A 24201-nucleotide genomic window follows, 5' to 3' on the forward strand; every position below is an offset into this window, starting at 1 on the left:
TCTTTCCTCACTCATTCTCTCCATGTGCTCAAACCATTTCAAAACACCCTCTTCTGCTCTCTTAACCACGCTCTTTTTATTTCCACACATCTCTCTTACCCTTACGTTACTTACTCGATCAAACCACCTCACACCACACATTGTCCTCAAACATCTCATTTCCAGCACATCCATCCTCCTGCGCACAACTCTATCCATAGCCCACGCCTCGCAACCATACAACATTGTTGGAACCACTATTCCTTCAAACATACCCATTTTTGCTTTCCGAGATAATGTTCTCGACTTCCACACATTCTTCAAGGCTCCCAGAATTTTCGCCCCCTCCCCCACCCTATGATCCACTTCCGCTTCCATGGTTCCATCCGCTGCCAGATCCACTCCCAGATATCTAAAACACTTCACTTCCTCCAGTTTTTCTCCATTCAAACTCACCTCCCAATTGACTTGACCCTCAACCCTACTGTACCTAATAACCTTGCTCTTATTCACATTTACTCTTAACTTTCTTCTTTCACACACTTTACCAAACTCAGTCACCAGCTTCTGCAGTTTCTCACATGAATCAGCCACCAGCGCTGTATCATCAGCGAACAACAACTGACTCACTTCCCAAGCTCTCTCATCCCCAACAGACTTCATACTTGCCCCTCTTTCCAAAACTCTTGCATTCACCTTCCTAACAACCAGATCCATAAACAAATTAAACAACCATGGAGACATCACACACCCCTGCCGCAAACCTACATGCACTGAGAACCAATCACTTTCCTCTCTTCCTACACGTACACATGCCTTACATCCTCGATGTATATATATATATATATATATATATATATATATATATATATATATATATATATATATATATATATATATATGTGTGGTTTCAGAAGTGGTAGAGGATGTGTGGATCAGGTGTTTGCTTTGAAGAATGTATGTGAGAAATACTTAGAAAAGCAAATGGATTTGTATGAAGCATTTATGGATCTGGAGAAGGCATATGATAGAGTTGATAGAGATGCTCTGTGGAAGGTATTAAGAATATATGGTGTGGGAGGCAAGTTGTTAGAAGCAGTGAAAAGTTTTTATCGAGGATGTAAGGCATGTGTACGTGTAGGAAGAGAGGAAAGTGATTGGTTCTCAGTGAATGTAGGTTTGCGGCAGGGGTGTGTGATGTCTCCATGGTTGTTTAATTTGTTTATGGATGGGGTTGTTAGGGAGGTAAATGCAAGAGTCCTGGAAAGAGGGGCAAGTATGAAGTCTGTTGGGGATGAGAGAGCTTGGGAAGTGAGTCAGTTGTTGTTCGCTGATGATACAGCGCTGGTGGCTGATTCATGTGAGAAACTGCAGAAGCTGGTGACTGAGTTTGGTAAAGTGTGTGGAAGAAGAAAGCTGAGAGTACATATGAATAAGGTTCAGTAAGTTTGAGGGACAAGTCAACTGGGAGGTAAGTTTGAATGGAGAAAAACTGGAGGAAGTAAAGTGTTTTAGATATCTGGAAGTGGATTTAGCAGCGGATGGAGCCGTGGAAGCGAAAGCGAGTGGTGGGGCAGGGGAAGGGGGCGAAGGTTCTGAGAGTGTTGAAGGCGAGAACGTTATCTCGGAGAGCAAAATTGGGTATGTTTGAAGGAATAGTGGTTCCGACAATGTTTTATTGTTGCAAGGCGTGGGCTATAGATCGGGTTGTACGGAGGAGGGTGGATGTGTTGGAAATGAGATGGTTAAGGACAATATGTGGTGTGAGGTGGTTTGATCGAGTAAGTAATGAAAGGGTAAAAGAGATGTGTGGTAATAAAAAGAGTGTGGTTGAGAGAGCACAAGAGGGTGTATTGAAATGGTTTGGCCACATAGAGAGAATGAGCGAGGAAAGATTGACAAAGATATATGTGTCAGAGGTGGAGGGAACGAGGAGAAGTGGGAGACCAAATTGGAGGTGGAAGGATGGAATGAAAAAGATTTTGAGCGATCGGGGCCTGAACCTGCAGGAGGGTGAAAGGCGTGCAAGGAATAGAGCGAACTGGAACGATGTGGTATACCGGAGTCGACGTGCTGTCATTGGATTGAACCAGGGCATGTGAAGCGTCTGGGGTAAACCATAGAAAGTTTTGTGGGGCCTGCATGTGCAAAGGGAGCTGTGGTTTCGGTGCATTACACATGACAGCTAGAGACTGAGTGTGAACGAATGTGGCCCTTGTTGTCTTTTCCTAGCGGTACCTAACACGCGCGCAGGGGGATGGGGTTGCCATTTTGTGTGTGGCGGGGTGGCGACAGGAATAGATGAAGGCAGCAAGTATGAATATGTACATGTGTATATGTATATGCCTGTGTATGTACATATATATGTATACGTTGAAATGTATAGGTATGTATATATGCGTGTGTGCACGTGTATGTATATGCGCGTGTGGACGTGTATATATATACATGTGTGTATGGGTGAGTTGGGCCTCTCTCCTGGTACCTCCTCACGCAAGTCTCCTTTCCAAGCTCACTTAATCTCACCACTCTCTTCACCCCAACATTCTCTCTTCTTTTCTGAAAACCTCTACAAATCTTCAACTTCACCTCCACAAGATAATGATCAGACATCCCTCCAACTGCACCTCTCAGCCTATTTTATATATATATATATATATATATATATATATATATATATATATATATATATATATATATATATATATATATATTCGCGGGAAATGGCGAATAGTATGAAAATATATATATATATATATATATATATATATATATATATATATATATATATATATATATATTCTTTTTTCTTTCATACTATTCGACATCTCCCGCGTTAGCGAGGTAGCGTTAAGAACAGACGACCGGGCCTTTGAGGGAATATCCTCACCTGGCCCCCTTCTCTGTTCCCTCTTTTAGAAAATTAGAAAAAAAAAAAAGAGAGGGGAGGATTTCCAGCCACCCGCTCCCTCCCCTTTTAATCGCCCTCTACGACACGCAGGGAATACGTGGGAAGTGTTCTTTCTCCCCTATCCCCAGGAATAATATATATATATATATATATATATATATATATATATATATATATATATATATATATATATATATATATATATATATATATATATATATATATTTTTTTTTTTTTTTTTTTTTCAAACTATTCGCCATTTCCCGCATTAGCGAGGTAACGTTAAGAACAGAGGACTGGGCCTTTTTCGGAATAGCCTCACCTGGCCCCCTCTGTTCCTTCTTTTGGAAAAAAAAAAAAAAAAAAAAAAAAAAAAAAAGAGGGGAGGATTTCCAGCCCCCCGCTATATATATATATATATATATATATATATATATATATATATATATATATATATATATATATGTATGTATGTGAGAAATACTTAGAAAAGCAAATGGATTTGTATGTAGCATTTATGGATCTGGAGAAGGCATATGATAGAGTTGATAGAGATGCTCTGTGGAAGGTATTAAGAATATATGGTGTGGGAGGCAAGTTGTTAGAAGCAGTGAAAAGTTTTTATCGAGGATGTAAGGCATGTGTACGTGTAGGAAGAGAGGAAAGTGATTGGTTCTCAGTGAATGTAGGTTTGCGGCAGGGGTGTGTGATGTCTCCATGATTGTTTAATTTGTTTATGGATGGGGTTGTTAGGGAGGTAAATGCAAGAGTCCTGGAAAGAGGGGCAAGTATGAAGTCTGTTGGGGATGAGAGAGCTTGGGAAGTGAGTCAGTTGTTGTTCGCTGATGATACAGCGCTGGTGGCTGATTCATGTGAGAAACTGCAGAAGCTGGTGACTGAGTTTGGTAAAGTGTGTGGAAGAAGAAAGTTAAGAGTAAATGTGAATAAGAGCAAGGTTATTAGGTACAGTAGGGTTGAGGGTCAAGTCAATTGGGAGGTGAGTTTGAATGGAGAAAAACTGGAGGAAGTGAAGTGTTTTAGATATCTGGGAGTGGATCTGTCAGCGGATGGAACCATGGAAGCGGAAGTGGATCATAGGGTGGGGGAGGGGGCGAAAATTTTGGGAGCCTTGAAAAATGTGTGGAAGTCGAGAACATTATCTCGGAAAGCAAAAATGGGTATGTTTGAAGGAATAGTGGTTCCAACAATGTTGTATGGTTGCGAGGCGTGGGCTATGGATAGAGTTGTGCGCAGGAGGATGGATGTGCTGGAAATGAGATGTTTGAGGACAATGTGTGGTGTGAGGTGGTTTGATCGAGTAAGTAACGTAAGGGTAAGAGAGATGTGTGGAAATAAAAAGAGCGTGGTTGAGAGAGCAGAAGAGGGTGTTTTGAAATGGTTTGGGCACATGGAGAGAATGAGTGAGGAAAGATTGACCAAGAGGATATATGTGTCGGAGGTGGAGGGAACGAGGAGAAGAGGGAGACCAAATTGGAGGTGGAAAGATGGAGTGAAAAAGATTTTGTGTGATCGGGGCCTGAACATGCAGGAGGGTGAAAGGAGGGCAAGGAATAGAGTGAATTGGAGCGATGTGGTATACAGGGGTTGACGTGCTGTCAGTGGATTGAATCAAGGCATGTGAAGCGTCTGGGGTAAACCATGGAAAGCTGTGTAGGTATGTATATTTGCGTGTGTGGACGTGTGTATGTACGTGTGTATGGGGGTTGGGCCATTTCTTTCGTCTGTTTCCTCGCGCTACCTCGCAAACGCGGGAGACAGCGACAAAGTATAAAAAAAAAAAAAAAAAAAAAAAATATATATATATATATATATATATATATATATATATATATATATATATATATATATATATATATATATATATATATTGGAAAGGATCACAATTTTGCGCGTGATCAAGAATTCCTATGAGTCCACGGGGAAATGAAACACGAAAAGTTCCTAAGTGCACTTTCGTGTAATAATCACATCATCAGGGGAGGCACAAGAGAGAAATATAACAGTCAATTGATATAAATCGAAGAGACAAAGCTAGGACGCCATTTGGTAAACATGTGATTGTCCATGTAAACATGTGATTGGACAATCACATGTTTACCAAATGGCGTCCTAGCTTCGTCTCTTCGATTTATATCAACGGACTGTTATATTTACTGTTATATTTCTCTCTTGTGTCTCCCCTGATGATGTGATTATCACACGAAAGTGCACTTGGGAACTTTCTGTATTTCATTTTCCCCGTGGACTCATAGGAATATATATATATATTTTTTTTTTTTTTTTTTTTTTTTATACTTTGTCGCTGTCTCCCGCGTTTGCGAGGTAGCGCAAGGAAACAGACGAAAGAAATGGCCCAACCCCCCCCCCCCCATACACATGTACATACACACGTCCACACACGCAAATATACATACCTACACAGCTTTCCATGGTTTACCCCAGACGCTTCACATGCCCCGACTCAATCCACTGACAACACGTCAACCCCTGTATACCACATCGCTCCAATTCACTCTATTCCTTGCCCTCCTTTCACCCTCCTGCATGTTCAGGCCCCGATCACACAAAATCTTTTTCACTCCATCTTTCCACCTCCAATTTGGTCTCCCTCTTCTCCTCGTTCCCTCCACCTCCGACACATATATCCTCTTGGTCAATCTTTCCTCACTCATTCTCTCCATGTGCCCAAACCATTTCAAAACACCCTCTTCTGCTCTCTCAACCACGCTCTTTTTATTTCCACACATCTCTCTTACCCTTACGTTACTTACTCGATCAAACCACCTCACACCACACATTGTCCTCAAACATCTCATTTCCAGCACGTCCATCCTCCTGCGCACAACTCTATCCATAGCCCACGCCTCGCAACCATACAACATTGTTGGAACCACTATTCCTTCAAACATACCCAATTTTGCTCTCCGAGATAACGTTCTCGCCTTCAACACTCTCAGAACCTTCGCCCCCTTCCCCTGCCCCACCACTCGCTTTCGCTTCCACGGCTCCATCCGCTGCTAAATCCACTTCCAGATATCTAAAACACTTTACTTCCTCCAGTTTTTCTCCATTCAAACTTACCTCCCAGTTGACTTGTCCCTCAAACTTACTGAACCTTATTCATATGTACTCTCAGCTTTCTTCTTTCACACACTTTACCGAACTCTGTCACAAGCTTCTATAGTTTCTCACCTGAATCAACCACCAGCACTGTATCATCAGCGAACAACAACTGACTCACTTCCCAAGCCCTCTCATTCACAACAGACTGCATACTTGCCCCTCTCTCCAAAACTATTTCATTCACCTATCTAACGACCCCATCCATAAACAAATTAGACAACCATGGAGACATCATGCATCCCTGCCGCAAGCCGACATTCACTGGGAACCAATCGCTTTTCTCCCTTCCTACTCGTGCATATGCCTTACATCCTGGATAATGACTTTTCACTACTTTTAGCAACTTACCTCCCACACCATATACTCTTACTACCTTCTACAGAGCATTTCTATCAACTCTATCATATGCTTTCTCCAGATCCATAAATGCTTCATACAAATCCATTTGTTTATCTAGGTATTTCTCACATACATTCTTCAAAACAAACACCTGATCCACACATCCTTTACTACTTCTGAAACCACACTGCTCTTCCCCAATCTGATGCTCTGTACATGCCTTCACCCTCTCAATCAATACCTTCCCATATAATTTCCCAGGAATACTCAACAAACTTATACCTTTGTAATTTGAACACTCACCTTCAACCCCTTTGCCTTTGTCCAATGGCACTATGCATGCATTCCGCCAATCCTCAGGCACTTCAACATGAGCCATTCATGCAATGAATATCCTCACCAACCAGTCAACAACACAATCACCCCCTTTTTTAATAAATTTCACTGCAATACCATCCAAACCCGCCGCCTTGTCGGCTTTCATCTTCCGCAAAGCTTTCACTACCTATTCTCTGTTTACCAAACCATTCTCCCTGACTCTCTCACTTCGCACACCACCTCGACCAAAACACCCTATATCTAACACTCTGTCATCAAACACATTCAACTAACCTTCGAAACACTCACTCCATTTCCTTCTCACTTCTCCACTACTTGTTATTACCTCCCCATTAGCCCCTTTCACCGATGTCCCCATTTGTTCTCTTGTCTTACGCTCTTTATTTACCTCCTTCCAAAACATCTTTTTATTCTCCCTAAAATATAACGATACTCTCTCACCCCAACTCTCATTTGCCCTCTTTTTCACCTCTTGCACCTTTCTCTTGACCTCCTGCCTCTTTCTTTTATACATCTCCCAGTCATTTGCACTATTTTCCTGCAAAAAATCGACCAAATGCCTCTCTCTTTCTCTTTCACTGACAAACTTACTTCTTCATCCTGCCACTCACTACCCTTTCTATTCTACCCACCTCCCACCTTTCTCATGCCACAGGCATCTTTTGTGCAAGCCATCACAGCTTCCCTAAATACATCCCATTCCTCCCCCACTCCCCTTACGTCCTTTGCTCTCACATTTTTCCATTCTGCACTCAATCTTTCCTGGTACTTCCTCACACAAATTTCCTTTCCAAGCTCACTTACTTGCAGCACTCTCTTCATCCCAACATTCTCTCGTTTTTTCTGAAAACCTCTACAAATTTTCACCTCCACAAGATAATGATCAGACATCTCTCCAGTTACCCCTCTCTGTACATTGATATCCAAAAGTCTCCTCTTCTTGCGCCTATCAATTAACACGTAATCCAAGAACGCTCTTTGGCCATCTTTCCTACTTACATGCGTGTACTTATGTGTATCTCTCTTTTTGAACCAGGTATTCCCAATCACCAGTCCTTTTTCAGCAAAGAAATCTACAAGCTCTTCAGATTTCCATTTACAACACTGAACACCTCATGTACACCAGTTATTCTCTTAACTGCCACATTACTCACCTTTGTATTCAAATCACCCATCACTATAACCCGGTCTCGTGCATCAAAGCTGCTAACACACTCACTGAGCTGCTCCCAAAACACCTGTTTCTTATGATCTTTCTTCTCATGACCGGGTGCATAGGCACCAATAATCACCCATCTCTCTCCATCCACTTTCAGTTTTACCCATATTAATCTAGAGTTTACTTTCCTACACTCTTCCACATACTCCCACAACTCATGCTTAAGGAGTAGTGCTACTCCCTTCTTTCCTCTCTCTCTCTCTCTCTCTCTCTCTCTCTCTCTCTCTCTCTCTCTCTCTCTCTCTCTCTCTCTCTCTCTCTCTCTCTCTCTCTCTCTCTCTCTCTCTCTCTCTCTCTCTCTCTCTCTCTCTCTCTCTCTCTCTCTCTCTCTGTGTGTGTATATATATATATATATATATATATATATATATATATATATATATATATATATATATATATATATATATATATATATTCCCCTTTTAGAAAGTTAAAATACAAGGAGAGGAGGGTTTCTAGCCCCCTGCTCCCGTCCCCTTTAGTCGCCTTCTACGACACGTGAGGAATGCGTGGGAAGTATTCTTTCTCCCCTATCCCCAGGGATGTGCTGGAAATGAGATGTTTGAGGACAATATGTAGTGTGAGGTGGTTTGATCGAGTGAGTAATGGTAGGGTAAGAGAGATGTGTGGTAATAAAAAGAGTGTGGTTGAGAGAGCAGAAGAGGGTGTTTTGAAATGGTTTGGTCACATGGAGAGAATGAGTGGGGAAAGAGTGACCAAGAGGATATATGTGTCAGAGGTGGAGGGAACGAGGAGAAGTGGGAGACCAAATTGGAGGTGGAAAGATGGAGTGAAAAAGATTTTGAGTGATCGGGGCCTGAACATGCAGGAGGGTGAAAGGTGTGCAAAGAATAGAGTAAATTGGAACGATGTGGTATACCGGGGTCGACGTGCTGTCAATGGATTGAACCAGGGCATGTGAGGCGTCTGGGGTAAACCATGGAAAGTTCTGTGGGGCCTGGATGTGGAGAGGGAGCTGTGGTTTTCGGTGCATTATCACATGACAGCTAGAGACTGAGTGTGAACGAATGTGGCCTTTGTTGTCTTTTCCTAGCGTTACCTCGCACACATGAAGGGGGAGGGGGTTGTTATTTCATGTGTGGCTAGGTGGCGATGGGAATGAATAAAGGCAGACAGTATGAATTATGTACATATGTATATATGTATATGTCTGCGTGTGTATATATATGTATACGTTGAGATGTATAGCTTTGCATATTTGCGTGTGTGAACATGTATGTATATACATGTGTATGTGGGTGGGTTGGGCCATTCTTTCGTCTGTTTCCTTGCGCTACCTCGCTAACGCGGGAGACAGCGACAAAGCAAAATAAATAAATAAGATAAAATGATCATGTGCGTTCATGTAAAGGTGCCGAGCGCTTCAGGTGGGTGGGTGAGTGGGCGACCTTCCTCGTTATCTCCAGGATAACCTCACCATCCAGGAGAAGGTCTCGACATTTGCCTAAGACAACAGAGGCTCCCGGTCGGCCGCTTCACCTGCTGGAATCAATATTGTGGCTTCCAGTGGCGGGTAACCGCTATAGTCCACAGTAGAGGAGACCGTAAGTCTTCGGTAATGGAGGTCGTTTATCTAATTGTTCTCTTATTGTGCAGAAGACGATCCGAACCGGTGGTTCAGGATGATGGAGGGGAGTCTACGGTGGCAGTCGCTGGTTGTATAATGAGAGGGAAGTGTACGGCGCGGGGGCGTCTGTGATCCCTCTCTGTTTTCCTACTCCTCTCACGTCCTCACTACATACCTTCTTGTCTTACAACCCCTCAAGATATAGTGTCTTTACCCCCACCAGTCTTGCTAGCGTCCTTGTTCCCTGAGACGTAGCTACCCAACACCCAGTTCCATATCCTAGCTTACCTTCCACACCCACATCCCAAGTCCTCAGCTCTGAACATTATGCACCCTTGAGACCACCATGCCTAGTTCTTCTAGTTCCTCTCCCGACATTTGAGTGTTTCATATTTTCCTAACTCCATTATCGTCCCTTTCCCTGCGTGGCCATAGTGCCACACTTTCGTCATGCTCTTTCTTGGTATTCATCTTCTCAGCTTCCTTGACATCTCTCATAGTCACTAGCCTTCCCTAACTGCCCGCTTTTCTACCAGACTGCCCCTCACCATCGTATCCTTCTTTGCATCTGTCCTCTTTGTTGTCACGTCTCCAGCTCCCTTCCTCGCCGGGGCCTGCCCCTTGACCTTTCCAGGATCCCCCATAGCTCCTGTTTCCCCAGCCGGGTCTTTCCAAATTTCCCTCTACACGTCTCTTGATCACCCATCGTCTGCCATTCCCCTTCTCATCCATTTCCTCAGTCTTCCGTCCTATCCGTTCTAGCCCCAGGTCTCTCTACCCCAGCACTTCTGAAGTTTCCACCAAACCTCTTTCCAGTCCACACAAGTCACAACCGCAGCCCATCTAAATATCCCTTCCTACATGTCCCCAACTTCCAGTCCCTGCTCATTACTCTTTATCTTCCCGCCTCTCTCTCTCTCTCTCTCTCTCTCTCTCTCTCTCTCTCTCTCTCTCTCTCTCTCTCTCTCTCTCTCTCTCTCTCTCTCTCTCTCTCTCTCTCTCTGTCTGTCTCTGTCTGTCTGTCTGTCTGTCTGTCTGTCTGTCTCTCTCTCTCTCTCTCTCTCTCTCTCTCTCTCTCTCTCTCTCTCTCTCTCTCTCTCTCTCTCTCTCTCTCTCTCTCTCTCTCTCTCTCTCTCTCTCTCTCTCTCTCTCTCCCCGGAACCCCATCCCCAGCAACCCCAACCTTCCCTCCAACCTCCCATCCTCCTCCACTCTCATTCCAAGGGTTTCCCCTCATGATGCAGAGAGGCGAACTTTTAGCATTTGGCTTCCGTAAAAAAAGGAGTGGTCGTCTCTTCGAACTGCCCTTCCCTTGCTAGCTTATCCCCCACTTCCCTCCCGACGATAACCGATGCCAGAAGTGTGTATCCCGGTGATATGTTGGGAAAGAGCATTTGCATGATAGAGGTGAAACAACGTACATACCTTAAGAATATTGCTGTCATCATGGCATGAAGTACTATCATTAACTATGACTATAACCGTTGTAGAATAACAGGACACCCCACCGTATCGATACCTCGCGTCTAGATCGTGATATAGTATCTGAAGCTATACGATAGCAAGGCTATCGCCCCCAGGATCACCTGGCGTACAGCGAGAAACTCTCCCATGTAGTTTAGATATACTGGTTACCGTATGACAAGAAGCACCCTATTACTATTTAGACGCACCAGCTCTCCATGGGCAGAAGTGTCGCTCTTGCCCTCCCACAGTACCCACCGGCTCTGTAAACTCTCTTCCTCCTCCTGTAGCATTACCATAAGAACTTAGACTAAGCCGTATTAAGGAACTTTTATAAACACGTAGGGCAAGAGGACCTAGAGGGCAAACGTTATCTGCATGGCAAGAGATGCTTCCTACTACAGAAATTTCTTTCTGGGGGAAGTTGGCCCATCGTAAGACAGCGGAGGGTATAAACATTTTCCGCTCACAGTGATATGGCTCAGACTATGGAAATTTCTTACCTCGAGCAAGATAACTCAATATATATATATATATATATATATATATATATATATATATATATATATATATATATATATATTTTTTTTTTTTTTTTTTTTTGCTTTGTCGCTGTCTCCCGCGTTTACGAGGTAGCGCAAGGAAACAGACGAAAGAAATGGCCCATCCCACCCCCATACACATGTATATACATACGTCCACACACGCAAATATACATACCTACACAGCCTTCCATGGTTTACCCCAGACGCTTCACATGCCTTGATTCAATCCACTGACAGCACGTCAACCCCGGTATACCACATCGCTCCAATTCACTCTATTCCTTGCCCTCCTTTCACCCTCCTGCATGTTCAGGCCCCGATCACACAAAATCTTTTTCACTCCATCTCTCCACCTCCAATTTGGTCTCCCTCTTCTCCTCGTTCCCTCCACCTCCGACACATATATCCTCTTGGTCAATCTTTCCTCACTCATTCTCTCCATGTGACCAAACCATTTCAAAACACCCTCTTCTGCTCTCTCAACCACGCTCTTTTTATTTCCACACATCTCTCTTACCCTTACGTTACTTACTCGATCAAACCACCTCACACCACACATTGTCCTCAAACATCTCATTTCCAGCACATCCATCCTCCTGCGCACGACTCTATCCATAGTCCACGCCTCGCAACCATACAACATTGTTGGAACCACTATTCCTTCAAACATACCCATTTTTGCTTTCCGAGATAATGTTCTCGACCTCCACACATTCTTCAAGGCTCCCAGAATTTTCGCCCCCTCCCCCACCTCCGCTTCCATGTTTCCATCCGCTGCCAGATCCACTCCCAAATATCTAGAACACTTCACTTCCTCCAGTTTTTCTCCATTCAAACTCACCTCTCAATTGACTTGACCCTCAACCCTACTGTACCTAATAACCTTGCTCTTATTCACATTTACTCTTAACTTTCTTCTTTCACACACTTTACCAAACTCAGTCACCAGCTTCTGCAGTTTCTCACATGAATCAGCCACCAGCGCTGTATCATCAGCGAACAACAACTGACTCACTTCCCAAGCTCTCTCATCCCCAACAGACTTCATACTTGCCCCTCTTTCCAAAACTCTTGCATTCACCTCCCTAACAACCCCATCCATAAACAAATTAAACAACCATGGAGACATCACACACCCCTGCCGCAAACCTACATTCACTGAGAACCAATCACTTTCCTCTCTTCCTACACGTACACATGCCTTACATCCTCGATAAAAACTTTTCACTGCTTCTAACAACTTGCCTCCCACACCATATATTCTTAATACCTTCCACAGAGCATCTCTATCAACTCTATCATATGCCTTCTCCAGATCCATAAATGCTACATACAAATCCTTTCGCTTTTCTAAGTATTTTTCACATACATTCTTCAAAGCAAACACCTGATCCACACATCCTCTACCACTTCTGAAACCACACTGCTCTTCCCCAATCTGATGCTCTGTACATGCCTTCACCCTCTCAATCAATACCCTCCCATATAATTTGCCAGGAATACTCAACAAACTTATACCTCTGTAATTTGAGCACTCACTCTTATCCCCTTTGCTTTTGTACAATGGCACTATGCACGCATTCCGCCAATCCTCCGGCACCTCACCGTGAGTCATACATACATTAAATAACCTTACCAACCAATCAACAATACAGTCACCCCCTTTTTTGATAAATTCCACTGCAATACCATCCAAACCTGCTGCCTTGCCGGCTTTCATCTTCCGCAAAGCTTTTACTACCTCTTCTCTGTTTACCAAATCATTTTCCCTAACCCTCGCACTTTGCACACCACCTCGACCAAAACACCCTATTTCTGCCACTCTATCATCAAACACATTCAACAAACCTTCAAAATACTCACTCCATCTCCTCACATCACCACTACTTGTTATCACCTCCCCATTTGCGCCCTTCACTGAAGTTCCCATTTGCTCCCTTGTCTTACGCACTTTATTTACCTCCTTCCAGAACATCTTTTTATTCTCCCTAAAATTTAATGATACTGTCTCACCCCAACTCTCATTTGCCCTTTTTTTCACCTCTTGCACCTTTCTCTTGACCTCCTGTCTCTTTCTTTTATACGTCTCCCACTCAATTTCATTTTTTCCCTGCAAAAATCGTCCAAATGCCTCTCTCTTCTCTTTCACTAATACTCTTACTTCTTCATCCCACCACTCACTACCCTTTCTAATCAACCCACCTCCCACTCTTCTCATGCCACATATCTTTTATTGCGCAAAAGATATATATATATATATATGTATGTGTGTGTGTGTGTGTATGTGCGTATGTGTGTGTGTGTGTGTGTGTGTGTATATATATATATGTATATTATCCCTGGGGATAGGGGTGAAAGAATACTTCCCACGTATTCCTCGCGTGTCGTAGAAAGCGACTAGAGGGGACGGGAGCGGGGGGCCAGAAATCCTCCCCTCCTTGTATTAACTTTCTAAAATGGGAAACAGAAGAAGGAGTCACGCGGGGAGTGCTCATCCTCCTCGAAGGCTCAGAGTGGGGTGCCTAAATGTGTGTGGATGTAACCAAGATGTGAAAAAAGGAGAGATAGGTAGTATGTTTGAGGAAAGGAACCTGGATGTTTTGGCTCTGAGTGAAACGAAGCTCAAGGGTAAAGGGGAAGAGTGGTTTGGAAATGTCTGGGGAGTGAAGTCAGGGGTTAGTGAGAGGACAAGAGCAAGGGAAGGAGTAGCAATACTCCTGAAACAGGAGTTGTGGGAGTATGTGATAGAATGTAAGAAAGTAAATTCTCGATTAATATGGGTAAAATTGAAAGTTGATGGAGAGAGGTGGGTGATTATTGGTGCATATGCACCTGGGCATGAGAAGAAAGATCATGAGAGGCAAGTGTTTTGGGAGCAGCTAAATGAGTGTGTTAGCGGTTTTGATGCACGAGACCGGGTTATAGTGATGGGTGATTTGAATGCAAAGGTGAGTAATGTGGCAGTTGAGGGAATAATTGGTATGCATGGGGTGTTCAGTGTTGTAAATGGAAATGGTGAAGAGCTTGTAGATTTATGTGCTGAAAAAGGACTGATGATTGGGAATACCTGGTTTAAAAAGCGAGATATACATAAGTATACTTATGTAAGTAGGAGAGATGGCCAGAGAGCGTTATTGGATTACGTGTTAATTGACAGGCGTGCGAAAGAGAGACTTTTGGATGTCAATGTGCTGAGAGGTGCAACTGGAGGGATGTCTGATCATTATCTTGTGGAGGCTAAGGTGAAGATTAGTATGGGTTTTCAGAAAAGAAGAGTGAATGTTGGGGTGAAGAAGGTGGTGAGAGTAAGTGAGCTTGGGAAGGAGACCTGTGTGAGGAAGTATCAGGAGAGACTGTGTACAGAATGGAAAAAGGTGAGAACAATGGAAGTAAGGGGAGTGGGGGAGGAATGGGATGTATTTAGGGAATCAGTGATGGATTGCGCAAAAGATGCTTGTGGCATGAGAAGAGTGGGAGGTGGGCTGTTTAGAAAGGGTAGTGAGTGGTGGGATGAAGAAGTAAGAGTATTAGTGAAAGAGAAGAGGGAGGCATTTGGACGATTTTTGCAGGGAAAAAATGCAATTGAGTGGGAGAAGTATAAAAGAAAGAGACAAGAGGTCAAGAGAAAGGTGCAAGAGGTGAAAAAAAGGGCAAATGAGAGTTGGGGTGAGAGACTATCAGTAAATTTTAGGGAGAATAAAAAGATGATCTGGAAGGAGGTAAATAGGGTGCGTAAGACAAGGGAGCAAATGGGAACTTCAGTGAAGGGCGTAAATGGGGAGGTGATAACAAGTAGTGGTGATGTGAGAAGGAGATGGAATAAGTATTTTGAAGGTTTGTTGAATGTGTCTGATGACAGAGTGGCAGATATAGGGTGTTTGGGTCGAGGTGGTGTGCAAAGTGAGAGGGTTAGGGAAAATGATTTGGTAAACAGAGAAGAGGTAGTAAAAGCTTTGCGGAAGATGAAAGCCGGCAAGGCAGCAGGTTTGGATGGTATTGCAGTGGAATTTATAAAAAAAGGGGGTGACTGTATTGTTGTCTGGTTGGTAAGGTTATTTAATGTATGCATGACTCATGGTGAGGTGCCTGAGGATTGGCGGAATGCGTGCATAGTGCCATTGTACAAAGGCAAAGGGGATAAGAGTGAGTGCTCAAATTACAGAGGTATAAGTTTGTTGAGTATTCCTGGTAAATTATATGGGAGGGTATTGATTGAGAGGGTGAAGGCATGTACAGAGCATCAGATTGGGGAAGAGCAGTGTGGTTTCAGAAGTGGTAGAGGATGTGTGGATCAGGTGTTTGCTTTGAAGAATGTATGTGAGAAATACTTAGAAAAGCAAATGGATTTGTATGTAGCATTTATGGATCTGGAGAAGGCATATGATAGAGTTGATAGAGATGCTCTGTGGAAGGTATTAAGAATATATGGTGTGGGAGGCAAGTTGTTAGAAGCAGTGAAAAGTTTTTATCGAGGATGTAAGGCATGTGTACGTGTAGGAAGAGAGGAAAGTGATTGGTTCTCAGTGAATGTAGGTTTGCGGCAGGGGTGTGTGATGTCTCCATGGTTGTTTAATTTGTTTATGGATGGGGTTGTTAGGGAGGTAAATGCAAGAGTCTTGGAAAGAGGGGCAAGTATGAAGTCTGTTGGGGATGAGAGAGCTTGGGAAGTGAGTCAGTTGTTGTTCGCTGATGATACAGCGCTGGTGGCTGATTCATGTGAGAAACTGCAGAAGCTGGTGACTGAGTTTGGTAAAGTGTGTGGAAGAAGAAAGTTAAGAGTAAATGTGAATAAGAGCAAGGTTATTAGGTACAGTAGGGTTGAGGGTCAAGTCAATTGGGAGGTGAGTTTGAATGGAGAAAAACTGGAGGAAGTGAAGTGTTTTAGATATCTGGGAGTGGATCTGTCAGCGGATGGAACCATGGAAGCGGAAGTGGATCATAGGGTGGGGGAGGGGGCAAAAATTTTGGGAGCCTTGAAAAATGTGTGGAAGTCGAGAACATTATCCCGGAAAGCAAAAATGGGTATGTTTGAAGGAATAGTGGTTCCAACAATGTTGTATGGTTGCGAGGCGTGGGCTATGGATAGAGTTGTGCGCAGGAGGATGGATGTGCTGGAAATGAGATGTTTGAGGACAATGTGTGGTGTGAGGTGGTTTGATCAAGTAAGTAACGTAAGGGTAAGAGAGATGTGTGGAAATAAAAAGAGCGTGGTTGAGAGAGCAGAAGAGGGTGTTTTGAAGTGGTTTGGGCACATGGAGAGAATGAGTGAGGAAAGATTGACCAAGAGGATATATGTGTCGGAGGTGGAGGGAACGAGGAGAAGAGGGAGACCAAATTGGAGGTGGAAAGATGGAGTGAAAAGGATTTTGTGTGATCGGGGCCTGAACATGCAGGAGGGTGAAAGGAGGGCAAGGAATAGAGTGAATTGGAGCGATGTGGTATACAGGGGTTGACGTGCTGTCAGTGGATTGAATCAAGGCATGTGAAGCGTCCGGGGTAAACCATGGAAAGCTGTGTAGGTATGTATATTTGCGTGTGTGGACGTATGTATGTACATGTGTATGGGGGGGGTTGGGCCATTTCTTTCGTCTGTTTCCTTGCGCTACCTCGCAAACGCGGGAGACAGCGACGAGGTATAAAAAAAAAAAAAATATGTATATATATATATATATATATATATATATATATATATATATATATATATATATATATATAAATTAGGCTGCAAAGCGACAGCGGGCCAGTGCTTACGCCTATGGCAAGGCAGGTAGTTAACAGCCACAGCGAACCCAGGTCACCGAGAATGGTAGGCGAACAGCATAGTCCACTGTCCACAGAAGTACACCATCACTCTCTCTTAACTCTGACGGACGTGAATCCAATTTGCACCCTTCGCATCAGCCTGAATGATCGGCTACTTCCATTCAACACATCACCAAACCGTACTAGGCATATACATTCGACTCGCACACTCTTACCATAGCGTTACGCACTAGGCTTCCTCAGAATACTCACTGTCACCAGTTACGAATGAGGAAAACAATCCTTCAGCATCTTGTACTAGATGTATATCTACTCCGCACTATACATTACCTGCCTGATCGCCCAGTTCTTTAAAAGCAAACATATAAAGTCTACAATGTACTCGTAACAGTCACCACCTACACAGCAACCACAGACATACAACCCCTCCCTCAGCTTTCATGAAAAGAGAAATTTCATCCCTACCTCTCACTTCTGCCACCTGTACTCACACTTCCCCTCATCCCCTGCAAACAACACACTGTGACAAATTTATTCAAACCAACATGACACGACAGACATTCTACAACACTGCCATCCAAAGCAATCGTGCGCTACATTCCACCAGACATACACCCATCTGACACTACACTCTCCAGACAAATACGAACCGCAGTTGCACGTTTGCACTGTGGACGACACTCAGATTTGCATCGTTACAAACCTCGATTCTACTAATCGTTGGAATACCTGCTTCTCGATACTGTCTTGCGCTTACATCACCCTAACAAACATAAGTCACACACTTCATGTATTATGGTCTAATACGGTTGACGTGGCTTACTTCCTGAGCGTTGCGGGAGCCCGATTAAAAAGGGATCCTGAGATTGCAAATTTCAAGGTTCAAGGTTTACCATTATCGTACCGTTCCTTTGACATAGTGAGGGTAGGATTGGAGAGGATTGTGGATAGTATCAAGGATTCTCTGGATGACTTTATATGTGGAAAATGGCAGGTGCACATCCCGCTCACGTGGCTTCATCATAAATAGAATTATCGAGACGATGTGGAACGTGGGAGTGGCTGCTTTACTCTGCTGGTGGGGTGGATACGATGCGTAGAAGATCGAGTTAGCAGGTGGGTTGGGGAGGAATACCTCCTGTTTATGTAGCCAATATGTGGGTTGGGGAGGAATACCTCCTGTTTATGTAGCCAATATGTGGGTTGGGGAGGAGTATCTCTAGTTTATGTAGGTAATATATGGGTTGGGGAGGAATACCACCTATTTATGTAGGTAATATGTGGGTTGGAGAGGGGGAGAATATATCGTACTGATGCTGGCAGGAGGTAGGTTGGGGAGGATGCGCATCGTACCACTTGTAGGAAGCGATGAAATAAGAAGGCAGCGAGATGACGAGGGAGGAAGCATTTGGACATTGGGAGAGAGAGAGAGAGAGAGAGAGAGAGAGAGAGAGAGAGAGAGAGAGAGAGAGAGAGAGAGAGAGAGAGAGAGAGAGAGAGCTGTTTGCGATGGAGGGAGCGTGTGTGAGTGAGGGAGGGAGAGAACGAAGTGGAGGGAAAGGAGGAAGTGGTGGGGAGGGAAGGAGCAGGTGGGAGGGAAAGATTGGCTCGGGGAAGGAAGGAGAAATTCTGAGAAAAAGAAAATCTGTGATTCGCTTGTGGCGGGGGGAAAAAAATAGCGAAGCGGAAATTACTTCCTTTGCTAGCTTTTGCACGCACGTGTGTGTGTGTGTCTGTGTGTGTGTGTGTGTGTGTGTGTGTGTGATTCTCTGCACGTGTCTGCGTCTATGCGTTTATGTTGGGATGTAACGGTACCGAAATGTATTACCCGTTATCCCTGTATTTTTTTTCTCCCTTAGGCTCTGAGGCCATCCTACGTCTCATGTCTCTCCTGCCATGTCATGAGTCTCGTAAACTCCCGAGCAAGAGACTCGTACGCCTCGATTATGTTGGCCTGGTCTTTGACTTGATCCTCAAGGATGAGGTGAACGACCAGGCCAACACCCTCGCTCAGGGATCATGCCGACGTGCTCCAGGTACTAATACTTGCCGTCACCACCTCCTCTTCCTCACCTGCTCTCTGGTCTCAAGTCGTCGTCTCGTCTCCTTTTCCCTCTCTTCATCCCGTCCTTCCGTAACCCTTCCAGCTCCATCTCGAGCTGTATGCTGGGGTACTCTACTTGCGACCCTATTGTCTCACTGCCCAAGGACGTTTACACATACGCTCCACATACGCCTGGTTGAGGAGGACACGAAAAGGGAACCATAGGGGTAATAAGGAACCAAGTTCTTTAAGAGTACGAATTGGGTGAGGGAGTTCTGCAACCAGAGGACAGAGCCAGTGCTATTGAAGGTTGTGGGAAATCTACGATGTTGGAGTCAAAGCATGGGTGCCATTGGATGAAGGCAGAGGAAAAGAATGATCGAAAATGAGAGAGACACATCGTTCTTTAGAGAATGGTAGAAAGCGAAAGAGCTTCGAGGTGGATCATGGCATAGGTACAGACGATGCTCTACCCACCCAGCATATGGGAGTTATGAGAGAATAAGAGACGGGTCTAGCAAGGGAAGGAGGGAAGGAGCAGAGACACTTGCAAGAGAGTGTTGGACACCAAGCAGTAAACTGTGTAGGTTTATCAGGTTTAGGCGCCGCTAATCAGGCTAAGAGACCCGAGCAAAACCTATTGAGGATGATGTGTTGATGTGTGAGGAGCTGAAGGATAACTTGATACAGTGTTCTCACGGTGAAAGATACTCCCTCCCTGACGATGGGATTGGGATGAACTCCGGCAAGATACAGGATTGATAGAAATGATATAATCAGGCTACTAAAACATCTTGACCCATATAAGGCTCTTGGTTTTGATGAGGTCTCTCTCTCTCTCTCTCTCTCTCTCTCTCTCTCTCTCTCTCTCTCTCTCTCTCTCTCTCTCTCTCTCTCTCTCTCTCTCTCTCTCTCTCTCTCTCTCTCTCTCTCTCCACCTGGGGTGAAGGGAAGTCTGGAGGCACTCGTTAAGCCACTCCATATATTGTTCAGTAAGTTACGAGAGGATGTTGTTATTGTAAAGATGGTGAAGAAGATAGGTATCGTGCCGATGTTTAAGAAAGATGATTGCGAAATCGGACTGGCTAGTCTTCCTCACAAGGGGTTGGGAAAAACGTTGGAAAAGATAATCAGAGAGCAAATGAATGACGACTTGCAAGATATACTCCACCAGCTGACGACAAGGAGTCAGCGTCCATCTTAGATCAAAGAGGAGGATCATTGCTGCAGATCCAGGAAGCTTTCGACGATGTACCTCATTGGAGTTTGATTAAGACTATAGATGTAAAGGCAGGAACCACGAATAGATTCCTTCACTGGTTATGAGACGACCTTAGTGTTGCGAACAAAGAAGGACAGTAAGAGGAGCATCTCAAAATGGGATCTGCCGCGTGGTTCGATTTTGCGCCCAGTATTGTTCTTGATGCATACGTATGAGACAACCTAATACGTTGGAGTCTCACCTGAACATATCTACGGATCACGTTTTGGTAATGAGAGAAATGAGGAGTGAAAGATCATTGCATCAACTTACCGGGCGACTCACACAGGCTCCATAGCTGACTTAGTCTGGTAGTTGGTGTGTGAGCGTAAGATAATGAAGGTGGAACTCAGTGAAAGGAGGCCTTAGTGTGAGTCTCATGCAGTGGGAGGAACTAAGGTATAGGAATCCGTTTTTGAATGAGTTCTTGGGATCGACACAGTGTCTAACCCCTTCGTCAAATCTGCATATCAGGAAAAGTGTGAAGAAGGCGACCTGTCTGCTTACAAATACTAGAATTCGTAGTGAAGTGTATGGATTAGAAGGCTGTTCAAAAAGTATATTAAACCAAAACCGGATAATGCCTTCTCCAGTCTGGTCACCGCGCCTGAAGAAACACAAAGAATTAATGGAGAAAGTGTAAGGTAAATTTAATGTATCCTGAGCTAAGAGAGCTGAACTACAACGATAGATTAAGGATTCTTTTTCTTCATCAAGGATGACGTCACCAGAGATCAGTTTTACATGAGAGGAAGTGACGTAATGACCAGAATCCATGAGAAGCTGAGGAAGAAGCAATGTGGAAGAGGACGTATAGCGTAATCATCTTAGCGTGAAGTGGGTAACTAGATGACTGGACTAGTTAGCCACAGGAACTGTGAAATGCGTATAGTACAGGAATATCTGACAGGTAACCGTCTTGTTACAGAAAGTGTAAAAGAATAAAGTCCCTACGACTGTTGAACTCACCCTCCCCGTAGTGGTGAGATAATTGATTGCAAATAGGTTATGACACACAAGCAGCCACACCTGTTTTTTTTTTCCTCCACACCTACATCGACATTCTCATCTCCAGCTACTGCTGAACCACGTACTGACTGACGCCTACTAACACCAACACCCACATCAACACATACACCCACACACCCTAGTTACCCTCCCAGCCATGTGTACTCGTGTCTCCTCATATACCATTAATATTACCACACTCAGAACGCCTTACGCATGATTCCCTCGGTCACCTAATCCTCCATCTTCCCTGGGATTCAGTGCTAAGAGGATTAGAATGTTGTACCCTCTGTATCTTGCATCCATATTTCACCATCAGGAATCCCCTCCCCATTCTCGAACACCATTATTGGTAAACCGAGTTTTACGACCAGGTTCGGCGCCACCGTCTCAGACGACACGTGCTCTCTGGTTAATGATTGTGAGATAAAACACAAGATATCAGCTATGTAACTGATGGCTGTCAGGGTGTTACAGGTTAAGATGCTACGATGAAACTCTTAGGCTGTGGATAAGGAAATATTATTTCGATTAAGGTACACACACACACACACACACACACACACACACACACACACACATGTATATATATATATATATATATATATATATATATATATATATATATATATATATATATATATATATATATATATATATATATATATTTTCTTTCTTTCTTACTATTCGCCTTTTCCCGCGTTAGCAAGGTAGCGTCAAGAACAGAGGACTAGACCTTTGAGGGAATATCCTCACCTAGCCCCCTTCTCTGTTCCTTCTTTTGGAAAATTAAAAAGAACTGAGAGGGGAGGATTTCCAGCCCCCCCCGCTCCCTTCCCTTTTAGTCGCCTTCTACGACACGCACGGAATACGTGGGAAGTATTCTTTCTCCCCTATCCCCAGGGAAAATATATATACATATATATATATATATATATATATATATATATATATATATATATATATATATATATATATATATATATATATATATATATATATATATATATGTTGAAGGCTCCAGTCGCTTACAAAAGTCCACATCGAGGGCGGTCCATAAATGAAATATAAAGAGACCAGTGAAATGGCAAATGAGGACACAAGGAAAAGGACTCATGAATTTTGGAGTGAGTGAAAAACATGTCTTTCAAAAAGAGTCAGGTCATTGCCGACGGCCACACAGTAATCATGTGGCACAGCAGCTGGCCGAGTATTGCGTGGTCTACATAGTGGTTGGGGGCACACTAGCAGCCGGCTCTCGAGAGCGAAAGTTACAGTGATACCTATAAGGAGAGGGAAAGTGAACCAACTTTGTAGCGTAGGTCAAGTGAGTCAGGTTTTAAAGTTAAGCTGAGAGAGCTGATAAGTCGGACCGCTTTCGATTGAACTCCGTCAAGTAAGGATGCAAAGCTAGAACCACTCCAGATGTGAGAGCAGTACTCCATACAAGGACGAATCAATCCTTTGTATAAATGGGGCAACTGTTTAGAAGAAGAAAAATTCTAACATAAATATGAGTCCCAATTCCTTAGAAGCAGCCTCAGCTACTTCCGTCATATGTGGTTGACAAGATAGTGTGGATGTTGCAGTAATACCAAGTATGTTCATTGAGTCTAGAGGCGGAGTTACGAAACCGTCGAAGGAGAGAGGAAAAATGTGAGGAGTTTTCGGTAAAGAGATGGGTAGAAACTGGGTCTTGGAGGCATTAAACTTAACCAGATTTCTTCTACCCCCACTGACAAATCCTGTTCAAGGCTGGGTTTATTGAAAGGGTTGTGTTGAGACTTTATATATATATATATATATATATATATATATATATATATATATATATATATATATATATATATATATATATATATATATATATATATATATATATATATACTTGAGCATGGGAAAAAACATTTTACCACCGTATTCCCTGCGTGTCTCAGACGGAAACGAAGAGGGACAGGGACTCCTACCCCCCAGTTCTTATACTTCAGTTTCATAAAGGCGGAATAGATGAAGGCTCAGGCTAGGGTGTGTGAATATCCCCAAGATGAGGAAAAGAAGAGATGGATAGAATGTTTTAGGAAAGATACCTGAATGTTCTGGCTCTAAGTGAAGCAAAACTCGAGGGTGAAAGTGAAGAATGGTTTGTGAATATGTTAGGGTAAAATCGGGGGCTGATGTGAGGCACGAGCTCAGGGAGGGGTAGCACTACTAATCAAGCAGGAGTTGTGGTAATGCGTGTGTAGGGAAGTGCGTGACAAAGTGATATGGGTAGTAATAAATGTGACTTACGAGAGATGGGTGATTATTGGTGTCTGTGCACCTGGTCATGAGAAGGATGATGATGAGAAGCAAGTGTTTTGAAAGCAGCTGAGTGAGAGTGTCAGCGGTTTTGATGCTAGAGATGGGGTGATAGTGATGGGAGATTTAAATATAAGGGTGACTGATTGGCAATGAAAGATATGATGTGGGGTTATGAGGTATTCAGTGAGATCAGTAGGAATGATGAACAGCTTGTAGAGTTGTGCTGAAAAAGGACTGTTGATTGGGAATACCTGTTTCGAAAAGGTTATTCATATGAATACTTAGGTGTATATGAA

At 43.6% G+C, this 24201-nt stretch overlaps 1 protein-coding gene across 1 annotated transcript in view; it reads left to right on the plus strand.

Annotated features, from left to right (window-relative positions):
• The window catches only part of LOC139749436 (uncharacterized), a 1258504-nt gene that overhangs the window by 266400 nt on the left and 967903 nt on the right, over positions 1–24201 (plus strand). The gene's annotated exons all lie outside the window — the stretch shown is intronic.

The sequence above is a fragment of the Panulirus ornatus genome, chromosome 7 (assembly GCF_036320965.1).
Source record: "Panulirus ornatus isolate Po-2019 chromosome 7, ASM3632096v1, whole genome shotgun sequence".
Taxonomy (NCBI): domain Eukaryota; kingdom Metazoa; phylum Arthropoda; class Malacostraca; order Decapoda; family Palinuridae; genus Panulirus; species Panulirus ornatus.